The sequence below is a fragment of the Lagopus leucura genome, unplaced genomic scaffold, assembly GCF_019238085.1.
Source record: "Lagopus leucura isolate 7727_CA_CO unplaced genomic scaffold, USGS_WTPT01 Super-Scaffold_100157, whole genome shotgun sequence".
Lineage (NCBI taxonomy): Eukaryota > Metazoa > Chordata > Aves > Galliformes > Phasianidae > Lagopus > Lagopus leucura.
This window is the reverse complement of record NW_024962334.1, coordinates 18,227,640-18,247,797: the sequence shown is the minus strand read 5'-3', so window position 1 is coordinate 18,247,797 and position 20,158 is coordinate 18,227,640. Positions and strand designations below refer to the sequence as shown.

The 20,158-nt window shown below is 40.2% G+C and overlaps 1 protein-coding gene across 3 annotated transcripts in view; it reads left to right on the top strand.

Annotated features, from left to right (window-relative positions):
• Positions 1-20,158, top strand: part of CREB5 (cAMP responsive element binding protein 5) — a 245,531-nt gene that overhangs the window by 147,784 nt on the left and 77,589 nt on the right. The window lies entirely within an intron of this gene.

Below are 20,158 nucleotides of genomic sequence, written 5' to 3'. Positions count from 1 at the left end.
CAAGGAGAGCAAAAAGAAAAGAGAAAGGCAAAGAGAAAAGGGGTGGTTCTCCGAGTGTAGTGCCGAATTGAAAGTGCATGAAAAGAGCAGTTCAGCCTCTGCCCGGCAGTGAGTAAAGGGTCCTATCACTGCAGTTCCACAGCAGAGAATGCAACACGAAAGGAGGCAATTTGCAAAGCCTGTCCTGAGGATCCTCAGTGATTTGTGTCTAACACTTGTCAGCATCTTTCTCATGGTTATTTCAGCCTGGGCTCACTGCTTTCTCGCAGTGTCTGGGACCACTGAGGTCCCGATCCTGTGTGACAGATTGGAATGCAACGGATGTGCCCTTCAAAAGTACCTGCGAGTTGGGACGGCTGCCCGTGGTAGTTTCCTTTGCAGGACAGAGCACTGTGCTTGTCTTAGTGAATCTGTCTCCCTGCAGACCCTTGAGCCTTTTGTTCACATTTCCAATAACTTCTGGGGTTGAGGGCAGAGAAGAAGTTACCTCCTCCCCAAGCTCACACATTAATATTAGGGTGGGCAGTGAGGTGTACAACGTTGAGACCCCTTCTCAGATTGTGCTTGTGTGTAGATGTGGGGTGAACGGGAGATGCCAGGTGGTGTCCTCGGGACACCCGTTCTGCCTGAATCAGGTTTCTGTGTCAGGAGCTGCTCCTGGGATCCTGGTCTCGGAAGTGCCCCCTTCAGGGAATTCCTCTCACAGAGAGAAATGCTGCATCGGTGTCCACTGGAACAGCAGCTCTCCAGAGATTTACTTGGCTAACTACAGATAGCCTAAAATGCTACTCCTGGGGGTTTGGTGATTTTATTTATTTACTTATTTATTTTTAAGCTTGTGTTGGCCCCTGTGTTCATCCCCAGAATACCCGAACGCATTGCTTTGCTGGGATCACAAACCTTTACCTCTGAGCAGGACAAGAGCCCCTCCCCATCCTCTGTAAAGCCATCTTGCACCTAGCTGTAACCCAGAAGTTTTCCTAAATGCTCTGATTTCCAGGCTCTTCAGTCAACTGCTCAAGCACAAACAGTTGCTCAAGCGCCAAACTTTTATCATTTGAGAGCTGAATGTAAGGCCGCACCCGGCTCTGGCCCACACTGCAGTGCAGATATACCATATGGGTTAGATTGCGCAGTGCTCTGCTGAGGATGTGTGGGTTGTGGAGGGAGCTATGCTGCTGCAGGAGTTCCCGTAGGATTTCTGACTCATATTTTCTCCTAGAAATGTTGGGAAGTGCAACTCCACAAACCATCAGAGTAAAGTAGTGTAGATTCTTCCCTTTGCCTGCCTTCGGATGCTGGTTGGACTGTACTCTTTCTCTTCCTGCCTCTTCTGGCTGGACACTTTGTGAAGGAAGTCTGTCAGTGTTGTCTTAGACAGTGTCTAGTCATATTGGCAAGGTGCTGGGCAGAAGATGGCAGGCTTTGTCATGCTCCATCTTTTCCTGCACATCCTTGCTACTTCTCTATCAATATTCATACAAAATGCATAGTGCAGCATGCCCTGGAAGTCCATAGAGATGGGTTTATCATCAGCTGGTACTATCTATTCATATTTTACCTGAGGGGGAGGGCAGCAGAGGAGAATGTAATGATGCTTGGGATGCTTCGGGCTGACTGATGACCCTGCCTTATGCTCACAACCTTCACAAAGCAGCCACGTCTTGCCACTCTGCTGATTCCTGCTTGGAGAAGCTAGGTAGAGGATGTGAAGATGTAAGTCCTTCCCTCCCAAAAATGCATTGCATCTCTAAGTTACGATTTACTTCTGCTACTTACCTGATTTCAATGCACTACCACAGAGGGAATAGTTTTAAATGCTTCTTTCAAAAAATTGCTGTTGTAAATTCCATATGCATATGTACACGTGTATGTATAAAAATCTCCTGTGCCTATTGAAGCAATAAAGTGTATAATTAATGAGGTATAACTGTTCTGAAGAGAGCCAGACAGCTCTGACAAGTGCTTTTGAACTGCACATTTGTTTTGGCCAAAAATTTATAGCTGCTGCCCCTTCTGAATTCCTCCACTGCCTGTCTTGCACTGTGTAGAGCCACATGCAGGTATGGCTGTGGGCTCACAGCTCTGCGACCAGAGGTTGGCGGCTCTGGCTGTCGGCCTCTCCGCGTTTGAAGCTGGGCCTTCTGGCAGGAGGATTTTCTTATTGAAGGATGATATCTTTAGAGACCTGATTTTTTAAATAGCAGCCAAGAGAAATGTTAGCAGCGCTCTGTAAACGAGCATCAGAAGATATATTCAGAAGCACATGTAACCTGTCAAACAAACCAGAGGCCAAACACACCAAAGCTCGTAAGCAGTGTTTGCACTGGAGGCTGACCGCGCGTGGTCGGCCTCTGAAGAAAGGCAATTTGCTCAAAGCAGGGCCTGGCTGGAAGAGTCCCAATACATTTTCCCCACCACGATCCCAAGGAACATTTCCGCCTTTGTTGTTTTATGTGTGCGTTGGCAGACTATCCTCTCTATACGCTGTGTGATCTTAAGCAGTAATTTGGTGCTCCTTAGCTGGTCTCTGCATGCACAAAGGAATTGACTCTGTAGTTGCTGTACAGAAGCATGAGGTACAAGTAGGAAGATATATTTTCAGTTCATTGAGCGTGATTCACTCCATCCCTGTGCTCTTCAGTTTTCTTAACTCTGCAATAAGACTACTTCCTTTAAATTGTTGAGGAAGACTGCTTGTATTTGTGAAGCCCAATGAAATTTTCAAACACAGGATACTGAAGAAAGCATGTGTGATCATCAGAGATATTGTAGAGTGTTTTCTCCATGTATAATACGTGTTGAACAGGAATTGTAAGCAAGGTGGACTGCCTTCCCCAGCGAAGTCAAGATATGAGATCTGTATGTTTAACATGCTGCCTTGCTCTGAGTTGAGTTAGGTGTGCTCCACAGTAAGCCTTCTTCCGAGTTTTCCCCCTCCAAAGGGAGCTTCATTAAGTCCTGCTCTAAAAATATGTGCCTGGACCTTCACGTGGCTGGGCATGATGCTGGGATGAATGCTTGGGTCAAAGCAGGACACTTCTGGGGAACAGGTGGCTCTAGCAGTGGTGGCCTCGTGTCACATTTTGCACACAGGGGCACAAGGACTAAGTTGCTTTGCACTTCAGTGAGGATGCTGGGGCAGGAGGGGGCTTGGCTGCCCTTCCCTGTCTCGCTCTGTTCTCCTTCCCCACCCATCTTTTGCTCGTCCTGCACATGCCTGGGCCACGTTCAGCCCAAACTGTTGAGATCAGCTTTGCTGAAAATTACACTTCAGATTAAAATACAAGTTACATTCCTTCAATTTGAACTGAATGTTGGGTCTTTCTCTGCAGCTATAGATAAGCCAGATATGAAGGTAATTACATCTCATTCCTATCTGACTCTCTGACTCTCTTATTCGCCATAATCTCTTTTAATCCCTTTGATACTCATCATAATAATGTTAATCTTAATGAACTCATTTGGTATTAATGCGGATGTGATTTGTAAGCTCAGAACAGGCTTGCCATCCTTGCTTAGAGTTCATTAATATCCACTTAACTGTGTTTACACTCTCTTTCTCCTGCAAATGGACTTGCATATCTTTGTCTTCCACCTAGTTGATGTGGCAATTTCCTTAGTGGAACTCTGTTTCCATACTCACGTTTGTGTTTCCTTTCTATTTCTCTGCCTATTTATACAATCCCAAGGAGAGGAGTGATGGAAACACTGCATCCATCTGGTAATGACTCTTACCCCATCGCTTACTCAATTCTTCCACCTTCACATCAAAATTGAAAGAACCCTTATCCTCTTGGTTCTTACTCATGTAGCATTTCTTTTCTGATTGCCTCAGAAATATTACCTTACTATAGCCTTCATTTTATTCTCTCAGAGGGTGAATAAGCAGGAGACACAACCCCTACTCTTGGCAAAGAGACAAACTTCATTGCTTACTACTATATTCTCCCCAAGTGCTCTGTTTATGGGTGGGGTACTTTGCCCAAACAGTTTCCGTTGTGACCAGCCAATTCTAGTGAGGGAGGACTATGTTCAGATTTTGAACCTGATCCAAAGCTTATTGCAGTGGATGGGAGTGCTGCTTTGACAGGCTCTGGAGAAAGTCTGTATCACTCCTTTGAGCACCCACGTACTTTTCAAAATCTCTAGTTTTAGGATGCGCTCTCCTGAAAAACTACTTCTTCTGTCACAGTAACTCCAGGGATTGATGAATCTGGGATTCCCATTATGAGGTGATTTCCTCCTCACGTGGGTGCTTGAATTTGTTTTCAAATGTGGCATGGAATTTCTGTGTTGTGGAGCTTGCTGTCTATTCACTCCACTTCCTTCAAACACATTTTTAAGGCCTTGATTGTCCAATACCATGAATGATTTTTCAGCTCCAGTGACACAAATTTTGCTTTATAGGGCTTTTGGATTCTGGCACAGCCAGAAAAGTATCACTTACTTAACAGAACGTTGTTTATTCCATGACTGCTTCCATTCTTTATTTTATGTCTTGATATTTCCTTGTAGGTTTCTATGTTAAAATGAATAACTGTACTGAAAACTTCTCAATTCCAATTTACTGAAAGATTTCTGCACATTATAATAAAACCAGTCATCAGTTAAGATAACTTCCAAGTCAAGTGTGAGAACTGTAGTCTCTCAGATCAGCATAAGCTGCATGTGTGTGGTGGTCTTTATTCCAGCATAGTGTCTTTCATTCAAAGGCATCACAGAGTAGTTTGCACACTGCAGTCATTACTCAAATATTAGGTCAGACATATTGAAGTTCTTTATTAGCATGAATACAAGATGCACTCACACAAACAAAGAAGTGGAGGGTTTTATTACAGGTATGTACAGCTCTTGTGCTGCTACGTGACCGTGAAGAATAGGGGACAATTTGGTTCAGATGGACACTGCTTTCTACAGATCAATAAATCTGTACCCACTAACGGCACCTAAGTAATAATAATAAAAGTTCATTACATTTTCTCTAAATGTCAACTAATTATCACAAGGTCTGTCAAAAATAAAGCTACTAGAAGGTTTTACCATGCTGGAAAAGCCCATCAGCGACAGTAATTTTATATGTCAGTTTTAACATGAGGTATTTTTTTCCAAAGTGAGTCTTAAAAACCAGAACAGAAAAAACTTACTGGACCAGATCCTCTCTTGACCTCAGCTTGAGTGCACTCATCATCAAAAAAATTCCAGTACTTTTTTTCTTTGTTGTCATTCAGTTTCCAGATCTGCGTGAATTTTTCTTTATTTCAGTTAAGGATGCGGTCTGTATTTCTGCTGTACTATTAATGCAGGAGTTCTCATTTTTCTAGATACTGTTTAGCTTTCTGACATACTGTGAATAAGTGAGTATATTTTTAAGTTCATTTAGAAGATTGACTGAAAAATCAAAATAGAGACTAAGATAAGGTTCAGTATAGAGACTGATTGAAGAGACAGATTTCTTGCCATTGGAATCCTCTGATGACTGATATCTTCTGTGGCCATTTGTATGAGACAGCCATGTGTTGCACAAAGTGCAGTTTAGCACAGAAATCCCTCTGTGTGGATTTATGTATGTGCATATATGGACACACACATGTGTTTGAGGATGCAAAGCAAAATGAACTTCTGTAATTCCTAAACTATCCTACCAGAAGATTTATCACATGAACAAGATTCCAAGTTTCATGACTTAAGGCAGTGATGTGTATGTAAATGCAAGTATGAATGGCAGTTTCTTTCTTTTTGAAATTGAAACCTGCCAAAACTTTGTCCCATTTCAAGTTTATGTGAAATGAGAAATCAAAGTATGGGCAAAAAATCAGACAACAGCTAAAGAGGGACATTGCTCTGTATGAGTGTTCTGTTTGGGTTTCACTTGCTAATTCTGTGTCGCATGGAACTTTCTCAGTTCAGGGGAAAACCTGTTAACATCTACTGCGAATTGGCAGTTATTGTAATGTATTGAGTGAACAAACAGATTATGAAGTGACTTCCCTTTAGTGATTACTATCATTTTCTCATTTAAATTACTTTGACAAGACTTTGTAGTTCCCTGTGAAAGTGTTACAACACTTATGGGAATGTACAGAATCCTACTAGTGCTGGTTATGAAGTTACAAGGAGAAAATAATATTACAGAAAAAAATGAGTTGAAAAAGATGAATTAATAGAGATCTGTTTAGAAAAGTGGAATGTGCTTGACTGAAATGTTTCAGTTTTGGTTCAGTATTCCTAAAATGCGGTCTTTTGATAATTAACAACTGTTTAAAAAGAAATTAAGAATTGTTTCAAGGGAAAATACTTTCCCTTTGCAAATCTGGAATTGTTACTGCTGAGAAATACCTTTTTGTGTGTGTGTTTGTTTTGCTTAAAAAAGGTCTTAAAAATACAGTTTCTGACTGTATTTTTTATTTTCCACTGTGCACTGGAAAATGATTGAGCTTTGTACATTTTATTTTCGGCTTGATTTCCAAGGTCTATTCTAAATATTTCTGTTGCTTCTGATTATTACTATATTTCTGTTGGAAAATGCCTGGGAGGTGTGGAGAATAGCAAATGGTGAAGCAGACAGTAATATTCTGGCTGTCTATACACGTGGTATACATTCTGGATTTTTAAATGTCGGCCTCAGATTGTTCACCTAGTGCCTGAGACAAACTCCTGACTGATAGTGCAGCCAGCATCAGCGCTATCTGATGTCTCCTTTTCTTTCCTTAAAAAACAGCTCTTTATCTCAGGGAGACTTGATTTAAGGTAGCAATGCTCCAGGAGGGGGATGTTTTTGAGTGCAGATCTGATCAAGCTGTCTGGAGGAAGGATGTGAGCCTGCTGCTTCCCTATACAGCCCTGAGCTCTGGCTGGTAGATTGCAGCAGCACATCTGCATTGGCATGTGTCTCCCGTGCACAGTAATTGTAAAATAGGACAAACATAAGATATAATAATTAACTGATTGGCTCAGGGTCAGATATTTGGGTTGGCCTACAAAAGCCCCAGAGGACTCAGAAAGACTGTAGGGAGAAGAAAAACATTTTGCAGTCAGATAAACTCTTGGTCAGTGTAGGATGAAGTCTGCTTTGTCTGTTGAATGGCTCTGAGCAGGTGGTGCCCCCAGACGTGTTCCTGAGTGAGCAATGGCTTGAGACACTGCTGCAGGGGTAGTCTGGAGAGCTGCATGGAGAGCAGATGCAATTGCTAATGTATTCCCTAGGCCGAAGGGAAGGCGCAACAGAAGAAGCAGAGAGTAGGGACCTCAGTTTGCTTTGCACAGAGACATCAAAAGAGGGATCTAATTGCAACCTTCACCTGCTTACAGGATAGTTACTCAAAGGACAGGGTCTCCCCAACTTTGTGGCATGAAGACAAAAGATAACAGTCACAAGTTTCAGCAAGAGACGTTCCCATGGGACCAAAGATAGGAAAGATTCCTGCACGAGGAGGTGGGGAGGCCCTGCAACAGGCAGCAGGGATGTGTAATCCCCATGGCTGGAGGTATTCAAAATTTGCTCAAATAAGGCTCCAAGAAACCTGCTCCAAAAATTCAGATCCTATGCAGCCAGTAGAAGAGTTTTAACTGTGGACTTTGAATTGCTGTTATTGAGGACAGGATGAGCTGCACTTCGCAATTCTTCATTTCCTAGGTTTCCCATCATTCTGTAAAGGCCATTCACATAGGTTACAGGAGGCAGCTGATAAACCAGTGAAGATGAGACAGGAATCCTGACACCAACCTTTTTTAGCTGAAATGGGAACCAAAATGAAGCAAAATATATTTTTGCTTTACAAACAGCTGTTTGAATAAGTATCTGTATTTTCTGCTCATAGTCAAGAATTGTAAAAAATTCTAAAAGGTTTGAGAAAATCCATATCTTAGGTATTTACAAACCAATAAGCTGCTTAAAGTACCTTTCTTTTTTTTTCCTTTTTACAAAAATAGATCATCTAAACTGTAACAAGCAGAACAGGCCTTCATAGTATTTTTCAGCATATTTTGCAAAATGAGGAGATAGGGTAATTTTTCAGCCTTCTGAGCTTTGTCCATCCCATCACTGTGTAGGGGATCCATTTGCTAATATTGCTGTAAGCTCAAAGGTATGTTTTACAGGAGCTTAGCTAGCAAAAGCTGTTCCCACTTTAAAGGTAATGGCACATTAATGCCTTTTTGCAGTGAACTCCCTATATACCTCATATCTGTCCATTAACTAATGACCATCCAATATGCTGTCACTAATACCACAGACAAAATTATGCCTTGCCCCTCTGAATGCTCCGTTATTTTACTGTTGCACAATTAATTATTTATTGGGGAACATAATGTAAAGACTGTGAAACAGTCACTGGACATGAGTGTCCACTGACACTCTGCCTCAACCTCGTAGTCACCTTGAGTTAAAAGGCTCGGAGAACACTATTGTTCATCGTAATGACATTACAGAAAGCACAACCTACAGCACACGGCCTGGCTCTCAGTACGCCTCTGTCACCTTGTTTACTGCCATCCTTCCGCCTTGTTTGCATCCTCTTTTGTTGTAATGAGGGCAAGATTTGCTCTTTTAAAGGGCTGTGTCTGACGGTTCGGTAAATGTCAAAGACGGTTTTGTACCGCTGTCAGGAGAGTGGCAAAAATGTCCTGGCTGGAGGAGCTAATCCTGCGGAAAACAAAACAGAAAGTCCCATACTTTCCTGCAGAATACACTATTTTCCTTTTTCATTAAAAATGTCATTCCCACCCAGTTGATTTATTAAGGGAGCTAATCAGTCGTCCAATAAGATAGTTTTGAAAGCACCCAGGTTACATTTTTATTAATGCATCGGTATTGATGTTCAGGTTTATAACAAGCTGATAAAACCATTTAGAAAAATCACAAAGAAGAGACAGAAAAAAAAATTCATTTGGAATATCAGCTTGTTTTTAACAGAAGAGGAAATGAAAGAAAGCTGACAGATTTAAGGGTTCTTTTGTGTCACTGGTGTGTCTGTGGCAGGTGAGCTGTATCTCGTTCTCCGTGGAGAACAAAGTAGTTGACTTAGAGACTGAAATTAAAAATAATAGTGTAAGTTAACTCAATGTTACTTAATTTTGCAACTATTTTTTGTAAAAAAAAAAAAAAAAAGAAAAAAAGAAAAAAAGAAAAACATAGGATTTTTAAAAATGAACTCTTTAAAATTAGGTAAATGTCCAAATTAATGCATCAGTTCAAAATAGAACATTTAAGAAGCTTGCTTTTCCAAATATCAGTTATCTATCTATAAGATTTACTAAATAGTATTCTTTTAGTGAATTTAATATTTTTGGTTTATCTGAAAATGCTGTGTTTGGCAAATCTTGTATTTGACCAGGAAAAAGAAAAGTTCAGCTGTGGCTTTTGAGCTCGGCTGTAATTTTCTGTGTAAATCGTGTCTGTTACAACGCAAGTGAATTCACTGTGATATAAAGGAAGCATGTTTAATTTGCACTTAACTCTGTAGATTACTGAATCCTCTGTCCTAATATAACTTTAGGTTGATACCAGGAGCCTCTAGGAAAGTTTTTTGTTATTTCTAACACTAGCATAGCACCATTCATGTTGGCAAAAGTAAGGGGCTTAGTGCAGAACACACTTTCGCAACTTGATTTTTTCCATCGAACCCTTGTCCTCACAGTGTGGGCTGTATGGCCAGCAGTGCACTGTGCTGTACTTTGTCATCTCTTCTGTTGCTAGGATGAGTTATGATGACCAGAGATGTGAGACTCAAGTTTGTAAGACTCAAGAATATTAAAAGGGGCCACGTACATTCATGTAGCTAAATGCTCACAGGATTGGAGATTAGATGTCCACAGAGGGTGATTGAAAAAACTTATTTTCCTGTCAGTGACAGGTTAAAAATAATCTGTTTGGTGACCGTATTCCTTGGAGTTTAGGTGGCTTATGATTTTTTCTATCCGGGGTCTTGATAACTTGAAACACCAAAGGGAGCTGAATTGGTTTTACTGTCACATAGTCTGGAGGACTGGCGCTCAGTAGAGCGTGTATCAGTGGATGCCCAAAATGTTCGCCACGTTTCAAAATCATGTTTCTGTTCTGATGGGAAATTTCACAGTTTTTTCCACCATTTTTCTTCAGAGAAGAGCCAGAAGTTAATGAGAAAGTCTGGAAAACTCCATTTTAAGGTCGCATTCTCAAAGTCATAAAATGAAGGTCCTTTGGGTGAGAGAGACTAAGTGTATTAAATATTAAACACAGCGTTCTGGATGGATTATTGTTTTTTAATGGTCATTTCCCTCAGAAAAGAACATAGCTGAAAAATATGCAGCCTTGAGTAAGTCTAGAGAAATCTATCAAAACCTGTATAATTTGTGATGGTTTTTGTGCTTTGTGAATAGCACAGTTCTGGCTGTGATACATTCTGATTGCTATCATTTTTACCCAGTAATGTGGGGTTCTCATTTGGTTATTTCTCCTTGCACTGATCCTTGATACGTTGCTTAAAAAAGAAGTCTGAATAGTTGAACCATATGTTTATATCATAGCTCTTAATGTCAAAATTTTAATTGATTTTCCCATATTCGGGGTTAGGAGGGGGATGTATCATGTTCCACAACGTCATAAAAACAAAAATATTTAAAATATGTTTCAAATAAAATGAGGGGGGAGAAGAAAAAATGCTTAACTTAGAAAAGATGTGGGATTCATTAACAAAGGAAAATACTGGCCACGGACCAACGGCAAGCCAAATGTTTTGCCAGCAGTTTGCAGTTCACAGTCATCATTGCATGTCACTCTGCCTCCTGCACTGGCCCCTCCAACCATATATGCCTTCCTTTTAAAGAGAAACCTGTCTGGTTTGAGTTGAATAAATTAATTTGGGTTTACTTAGTTTAAAAACAAAAAATATAGAGGGCCTAATTTTATTTCATTATGCCTGTGGGTAAAGCAATCCAAGGTAATTACAACCACAGTGCTGGTTGCTCTATCTTAATTAAAGAGGATTTTTTGCACATAGGCTTTTGCACGACATAATAAAATAGTTTGTGGTCTGGCTAGGCTCAGTGTCACAAGAGCATACTCACTTTAGAAATTGTCTGGCTTTTCCAAAAGCTGAGGTCTTTCCATGAAGGAGGAAGCATAGAGGTGTCTCAGCAGAGAACAGGTAGTTTACAATCCTTCCTATTTAATGTAAGGGCACAATCATAGATCATGCAGTGAACATTTCATATAGTCTCTTGCACTAAGTAGCATGCTTGTCAGCAGCAATGAATGTGGACTTCAGTGAGACTTCAAAAAGTTGTATGCATTGGTTGCACTGAGCTGTGACCAAACCTCTTATTTCTGCAAACTTTGCTAGTAATGTTTTGGGTTCTTTGGATTTTTTTGTTTGTTTGTTTGTTTCCTTTGCAAATAGATGTGATTTATTGCTTAGCAAATCTTTTTACAGAAAAGGTATCAAAGGCTTAAATAATGCACTTGGGATAGTGATTAAAATAACAAAAAAAAACACCAGCTCAAATCCCAACAAGCATGTTTGTGATGCCCTGTTATTAGAAAAGTCAAAGGAGGTATGCTTACTGCTTGCATAAATCATATAGTGTTGTAAAAACACTGTCTCGAGGATGATTAAGGGTAAGTGATTTTCATTACTACATTAAGTTCTCCTTTCTATTGTGGTTCTTTTTATATCATATCAAGTTTGGCTCTTTACTTATGCTGCTTTAAAAAGCACCAGTGCCTCAATTACTTAAAACGTGACGCAGTGCATTGATTCAGAAAGATGGCAACACAAGCCAGCTTTATTTAATATTCATGAACCTGATTGGCACGCATCCTTTCTTGGGTGCTCTGTCTTGAGCAGTTGGTAAAACGGGTTGAATTCACTTTTGCAAATAACCATGAACCAAACCCTTAGAGTGCTCAAGTGAGTAGAATGTCCTTTCCTCCAACAAGTTCCCCCTGCACACCTGGAGGTAATGCCTTCACACAAGTTCCCTTGTCTTGGATGTGCGTCATCTACCTTGACTGAGTATAAATCAAACTGGATAGTGAGAGTTGCTGACTGTCCTTGGCTGAGCTCACTTTGCAAGGACAAGGTTCATAATATTTCTGAACCTCTCAAGAAAAGTATCAAGGTTGGAATAAGGAGCATCCAGACATTTTGCTCACTGACAAGCAGTGGATTTCCTTTCTCTGTTGGGGATTCTCCTGTGGCAAATTTAGCTTCAACTGCTCAGGCTGACAGTTTCACCCAAACCTGCATTTATGGAGCTGCATTGCACCCTGTGCCAGGACTGCAGATAAGGGGAGGGCAGCCCTCAGCAGCATATGGATTGCTCTACAGCACTGCTCGCAGAGGCTTCTCTTGGGATATGGAGAAGTGGAACGTGTGGTGCTTGACAAAGCTCTCTCTAGGCATGGACCAGGTCCTTGGCATCACATGTGTGGGATTGGAACTGTGATTATAGATGTCTGAGCTTTCTATAGGTCTTTATACCAAGAATTATGGATGTGTAAATGGCAGGAATTAGCCTAGAGGTGGACCAGAGAAATGTTTAGCCTTACACATAAATTCAAAACATGAACAAATTGATTTACTTCCTTCTCTGTGGTGATATGAAGCAACAATATGCAAACACTATCTGAGAGCACAGCTGCCAAAGAAGCACTTCACAGCGAACTCAGAGGGGCATCCCTGTGGCGGCCTCAGCTGAGGTGCTAATGATTTCATAACCTGGGCTTTTATTATGTAAGCTATAAAACCTGCTGAGATGGCTCAGCACGATGGTGCCTGCTGCCAGGGCAGGAATCAGGGTGCAGTGGTGGATCAATAACAGGTTTCCGTGTGGAACAGATCTGTACTGGATGTTTTACATACATGGCTTTGAAAATACAAGAAAGCAGCCACTTTCGATTTCCATTTGTATTAGAGACTTCTCATGAGTATCTGAAATAGACATTTATTGTGACCATAACCCTACTGCAAATTAAAATCAGATTTCAAGTCCCCTGTGGAAAAGGAGCTCATGATAATGTATGGAGATGTCAGAAATGATAGTAAATGACACTTAACTCTAAACGCCAAATACTGTGCTTATCCATGGCTTAGAGTTAAATCTACAGTGGAAATAAGACCAGGAGCTGTGCAAAGTTTACAGAGGTGTGGGGGAGGTTCCCAATAGATGTACAGCCATGAGCTAAAGAATAAACAGCTGGTAGTATGTGTCTGCGAAATGCAAAGTATCTTGCATATATACTGCTGCATTTTCTTCTTTTAAGCCACAGGTTACCTTTGTTACATATCCTACACAGCCTGGACCAGATTGTGTGTGATGCTGTTGATTCTGATAGTTGATTTGTTGCTATAGGGAAAGAAATAAAATACAAATTTCTGAGTTGCTCTAAAAGGCACGCCTCTGAGTATGCCTGTTTTTAAACTCTTAATTTCTCATCAGATTTTATGTGGAGCTATTCAGAGGACTTGTTATCTGGTAGGCTGACACCAGGCTTAAACCCAGGCTTCCTAAACGAAGGAGAGACCACGGAAAAAAACCCAAAAACAAATACAAAACAAAACTGATCCAAAATCCAACTTTGCTGCTATTCTTTGCACTCGTCATATTTGCCTTTAGTATTGAAAATAAATAAATAAAAAATGAAAGAGCAACAATAGAAAATGCACAGTGGAGCGAGTAAGCCATGGCTTCCGACACTTGGATGTGAGCCACACTCACTGCTGTGCAAATTCCTGCTGCTCTCTGAGCTGAGATCATATTGTTGGAGATGGCAAGTGTATAGAGCACAGATCTGTATCTTTCCTCCATTGCTAACTATTAACAGTAAAAAATAAATGCAGGTGATGCAACAGGCTTTGTTCAGGCCTATTTCTGTGACTGCTGGGATATTTTAACCAGATCAATCAAATGTCTGGCTTCCTGAGGGCCAAACCAAATAGATTTTATGCTATTGTAAACTGTGTGGAGCTGCCACTTTGTTTAAGTAAATTTAACATTTTTCACACATTCACCTGCATTGTGTAGACATGTTTTAGGCTGCATGTGTGACAAACACTTCACTTATTTTATGGGAGACTTAAACAGCAACTCTTCTTCCTGTTCTCCTCCTTCTCGCTCTTTCTCTTCCTTAGTTAACAAATAATCCTTGAATAATCCTTTTCTTCTGCCCTTCCAGCAGCTCTAAGCAAACAACTTTAAAAAAAAAAAAAAAAAAAGGAAGAAGAAAATTAAAAAAAAACCCAAACAACTAATGTTTCTTGAATGTCAACATGTCAGGCCAGCAGGAGAAACGAATTACATTGTCAAAGACCTTCCACTGACAACTCCAGGGTAGCAATTCCCACAGTTTAAATCTGGAAACTCTTAAGGCAAATGCTGCAGTTGATTTCAGTGGTTGTGGTGGCACTCCACTGAAAAGCAGCTCTTGAGATTGGTTTTCACAACATTGGTCAGGCAGTGTAAGGCACAGCTATGATTACGCTTGCCTTCATGGAAGGGCCAGGGTCAGACCTGCAGACTTGGTCTTTGTCTGGCCGGACAACTGGGGTCACTTCAGCCCTGCAACTGCAGCTGGAGTAGTCCTTCTAGCCTAGTGGGTTTGGTCTCTTCAAACTGTTATGTACAAAGATAGTTTCTCCTTACCTGGCAATGCTGAAAACTGGAGTGAATGAGAGAAATGTACATTCAGAGTTTTAAATTCACTTCTTTCAGTTTTTCACTTGATTCATTTCTTTCCTGGAATAGCAGTTTTATGTTAGCTAAAGCTCTGTTTCAGCAGTGGTCTTCAGCAGGGAAAGTGGGGAGAAAAAATGAAACAGTGCAAACTCAGTCTTCATGGAGTCTATGAATACTTTTCACATTAAAGACACGTGAGATTAAAACAAAACAAACAAAAAAAACCCAGCCAGTGTGTTAGTTCATACTATGACTCTTGGAAGTTGACAGAGCTTGCCCTGAAGTTCTGCTTGCTCTGAAGTTCAGAGCTTGCTCTTGGAAGTTGCCCTGAGCTTGCTACATGACTGATTCTTGATCCTTAAGCCCTTTACTCTAAATTGGTACAGGATATGTTCTGTTAGTCTTCCACCAGAGTTAGGTTTGGGGAAAGCATTTCCTCTTTGACCCAAATTTTTTCTCATAACAAAAATGAAAAAAAAAACAACAAACAAACCAACAAAGCAGCTACAAAACACCAAACCAGAAATATCAATACAAATTGGAATGTAAAGTTTTAAAATAAGCTTTGCTTTGTTCATTTGTTTTTCTTGGTGCGATGTAGTGTGTCATTAACACACGTCAGTCAGCACTTCGGGGTATAATTTAAGATCGTGTCTTCATAGATGTCATATATTTCGCAGGCCTGATTTGGTTTTAAATGAATGCAACAGCATGGCTCCTATGAGCTTCAATGGCAAGAGTATCATGTCCAAGGAAATATCTGCCCCAGTAGGACCAATCTCTCCTCCTTTTTCTCTATTGCATGGGCTGTACAAGTCAAATAGGATGAAAACAAAAAGTAGTGGAAAGCTAGATTGCAGGATAGCATATTTGCTTCAGTGACAGTATCACGAAGAGCAGCAAGGGTAGCATTTGGCCAGCGCCTGCAAGAGAAATGCTACGAACGTTGTGGTGATCCTCCTGCTTCACTTCAGAAGCTAATCGCCACCAGGGGTCAGGAGAAGTTGCTCGGTAGTGGTCTACAGATGTCCAGGTGTAAGGTGGGGAATTTTTTTTGAAGCATACAACATTGATCACTGTCAAAGCTTGTTTTACAACTAGATATAATACATGTTATATGCTGTGTGTTTATGTGCATTTGGGTATAAGTGAGATTCCCAGTTGATTTAAGTCCACTGTCTTTGGCAAAGCTACATGTTTTACACCATTGAGAATTGGCTTTACTACTGTTGATGGATTCAAGCTTCTCTTATTGTTTTCTCAAATTATCCTGGTAACTGTGTTATATCTTGAACTCTCTATATTTATAGTTCGTATTTCCTCCATGATATCTTGTTCATAAACAAGCACATTTTGAAGATCACTAGGTAGACTATTGTGCAGAGGTGTTTCGGAGAGAAGTTTTGCATATTCTGGCTGAAAAGAAGAAAATGTTGTAATACTTTTGATTCTTATTTCAAAGAACCTTTCAAGAGAGGCAACAAATTCCTGTTTAAAAGCAAACCAAAATAAAACTAGAAGTTTTATACATTTGCCTTTCCATATTTTATCTCATTTTTGCTTACATTTATTTAAAACATTTCAGAATAGTAACAATCCTTTCTGCTTAAGCTGGAGATTACAAAAAAAAAAAAAAAAAAAAAAAAAGTGCTCGGTATCTGACTGACATTATGGACCATTTAGAATTGCTGTTTTTTATTACGAATTTTGGCTGCTTTGTATGCATATTTTTAAAACTAAGATTTAAGATTTACATGTTATCTGGAACCTGATCTATAGCTTGAAAGGCTACTGTAGCCACAATGAGAATGAAAATAACCCTGAACTGATGAAAATTCAACTCTGAGCACCCAAAGTGGTAATGACTGCAATAGTAGCTTTGTCGATATTTATAAATCAATGCAAACCAGAACTGGATGTTTTAATTTACTACAGTTTCAATGTAACTGATACTCTCAAGTTTAGAGCTTTAAGCTTTGTGAAGTGCAATGTTATTTCAGGGCATGCATCCAATTTTTAAAACATTATATAGATTGAAGACAGATGAGCTTTTCAGAATTATTTTAGGCCTATTTTGATTGAATGCCTGAGATGCAGTTTCCAGTGGAAATTAATTGCATTGATGTGAAAACAAATGAACTCTAACCTCAAAATTAGCTGCAGGTTCTTGCTCAAACCAGTGCTTTAAAAGGGAGAGAGTGGGCGCAGATAGTGGCTGTAAGACACTGTGACAATGTACATTTTGTTGCAAGAATAAAATAACCTTTTTTCACTGCCCGCTTGCTTTTGCTGTCTCTGTGTGCATACATGCATAGAGAGAGAAATTTCCCCAGTGGTTTGTGTCTGCACGTGTGGACAATGGCCGCAATGTGCTATTGCTTTTTCCTCTTGCACACTGCTGGAAAACAGGGCCCATCCTTACAGGGTTGTGTCAGCAGCTGAACTTGGGTAAAATCTGCACCTGTAGCCTTCTGTCATTTGCCTCGAGAATTTTGGAGCACACTGTTGAGTAATATATGCTTTTCTGGGGGGTTTTAAGTAGCAGCTAAGGTGATTTCTAACCTTTGGTAAGTTTGCCTGAGCTATGGAAAAAATGTTGAAGATGAGTTTGGGATTCTTGTTTACTCAACTGATGTTCTCAATCTAGCACCTCTGGTTGATATGCAGGCAGAGAGAGCAATGTGTCCTTAAATGAGGAGAGCAGTCACTGTTGGCTTGGGGCTGAAGCTGTTTTCAATGACTTTGTTCCTTCTGCCTTAAGATTCACCTCTCTCCTGGGCTTCTCATCAACTGCATTAATACAGCTGTAGGGTGGGAATTTTAGCATATTTAGAAGAAGATGAAGCATGTGCAAAGGCTCCTTCCAGAAGTGTCTTATGTTCATTTTGGCTTTTATGAATGTTTGAAAGGAATCAGTGTTGGGGTTGAGGTGGGAAGAGGATTACTGAAGATACAGAGCTACGAGCAATATTTTCACACCTGTAGGTGACTTGCAAAAAACATAATTGAGAGTCCCCCCTTGTGTCCCCTCCTCTCCTTTCTCCTTCACTGCCATCCCTGAAATGAGAGATTTGAGACACTGAAAAAGTATGGGACAGTTAGCACACAAGTGCTGACTTTATTTGCGGCTATAGTGAGATCTTGACTGTACAAGAGCATGTGTTGTGGCTGAAGGGAAGTAGTGAGCATGAGGGACTGTGTGTGCTATTTCTGTGGTATTTTTGTTAAAGGATGAGATTAAGGACTGGATTTTGGTCTGCTGTTCATTGCATATCAACTTTTCCAAGCTTCTAATTTTCTTTTACTTGTTTGGTATGGCATTTAAGAAGTTGAGCTTGTATTTTCTTAAATAATATCTTCTGAAAAATTTCTTACATACATGTTAAATTTGTAGTATTTTCAGTGTTAAGGGTAGAATTTGAATCTCTCCTCATATGAAAATACCTACTTGATTTTCCTCAGTAGTGACTTTGAGCAAAGTACATTTCCATATTGCGTACAGCACATCTGTGTCTTGTCAGCTTTAAAACTGAATCTGCTGAAGTCAGATGCTGTCACTTTTCACAGAGACTGTTTTGACTAGTTAAGCCTTTTTCTGGCAAAATTGTGGACAAAATGGTGCTACAGGTCCTACAGTATAGTTATGCCAGTGTATGCAGCCAGTTTTATCCCAGCATGACCTTCAAACTCAGCAACATACTATCTTTGGCTTTGTACCAGTTGTAGATGACAAAAATGAGTGAGAAGCTGACGGATAAAGTTTTATTCAGTTTCATGGATATGGAAAGGAAGAAATGTAAAGATTCCCAAAATCATGGAGTGTTTGAGGCAGGAAGGGACCTCAGGAGGCCGTGTGGTCCAATAGCCCTGCTCGAGTGGCATCACCAAGAGCTGCTTCACCTAGGGCCGTGCCCAAATGGCTTTTGAATACCAGGATTTGTCCCAGTTTTTAATAAGGTTGCTGAATGTTTGTTTTGGGGTGGCCAGGTCTTTTTTTTTTCTGCCCTGTGGTCCAGGGCAAATTTGTTTCTGTACAAACTTGAGTTAGGTGCCTGAAGTGAGTTACCCATGGTTGGAAACCAGTCTGAGATTTTAGGCTATTCCCTTGAGCAGCAACTGTTTGAACACATCAAACTTTCTTCTCTAACTTTTATGGCATTGGATATGGGAGCGCATGAGGAGACTTTGGGGAATAGAAAGTCACAAGATGTTAAGCCATGCAGAGCATAAAATTTTCAAGTAGTCCTTTCTGCCTGAAGATGAATGAGAAGATCAGCAAGTGCATCTTTCTTAGACACTCAAGCAGGCAAACATCTCTGGAACACAGAGGCATAAAACTGCTGCTGCAGCATCCATCATTCTGTTGAGGACAGTGAAAACAAGTGCTGTCATCTTTGACATTTTAATTGAAAAGAAAGCTTACACAGATTTCGACCTTAAGCAGTGTGTTTATACAAGTGTATACAGAGAAATAATCTGTCAGTTCAGAGCAGACTCATTGCTATAGGAGTTGGTTTAGTAACCGAACAATCCAACATTAGCTCACACACCTTGCCCTGTTCCATGCCTCAATAAGTTTTAGTAGAAATACTTTGCCTAGAGGCATGCAGTTATTAAAAAAGAGGCTCAGCTTGCTTAAAGTCTGGAATTATTAGCTCATGGTAACAAGCCTGCACTGGAGAAACTGTTGGTTCTTTGTTTTCGTGACTCTGCTGTAATTCACCATCTTATTTTCAGACACAAAATTCTGCTTTGTTTGGGAAGCTTTTTTTTAAAAAAAAAGGAACTAAAAAAAAAAGGGAAAAATAGTCACTTCAAAAAGGTTCTTTTTTCATTTTTATTATAAAGCAGGGTTTGCAAGGAACTTTTATCATACTATTTCAATTAAATTTCACTGCTCTGAATAATAAGTGTGAATAGAAACAGAAATTTAATGATTTGTTGTGCTGTATTTTCAATGTTGGAATCTGCTGGTACGCAGTACCCACTAAGAGCTCTCCAAGTACTCTCTCAACCCAGTAATATTAAAAGGCATTTTTTCATCATCCTTTTTGTGACGTATTATCCTTTTCACATGCAGAGTTATGAAAGTTGAGTAAAAGCCATTTGCACTGCTGGGAAGTGTCTGTGAATGTCCAGCTGCTGCATTCAGTTGAGCAAAGAAGGCTCTGACACCTTTGCATAGCAACCTGGCAAGCAGTTGCTTGGTGCTCCGTTGTCACTTCACTTTTGTCTGGATGCTGGGGATAGGACTCTTTGCAGTCTTTTAATCTGGTGATATTTTTTCTCAATGAGCTTTACATTTTCAAGTTTTCATGAATTTTCCAGGCTGGAGCCTTAAGCCTTATCCCTAAAAAGAACAGACATATTAGAAAGCGTCTGTGCAAGTTTTATTGCTGCTATTATTCCTGTTTTTAGGTCAGCTGCCATTACCTGCCTTTTCAGTATTACTGCCACCTTTTTTCTTCAATGAAAACCAATTCACTTTTATTTGTGGTGATAC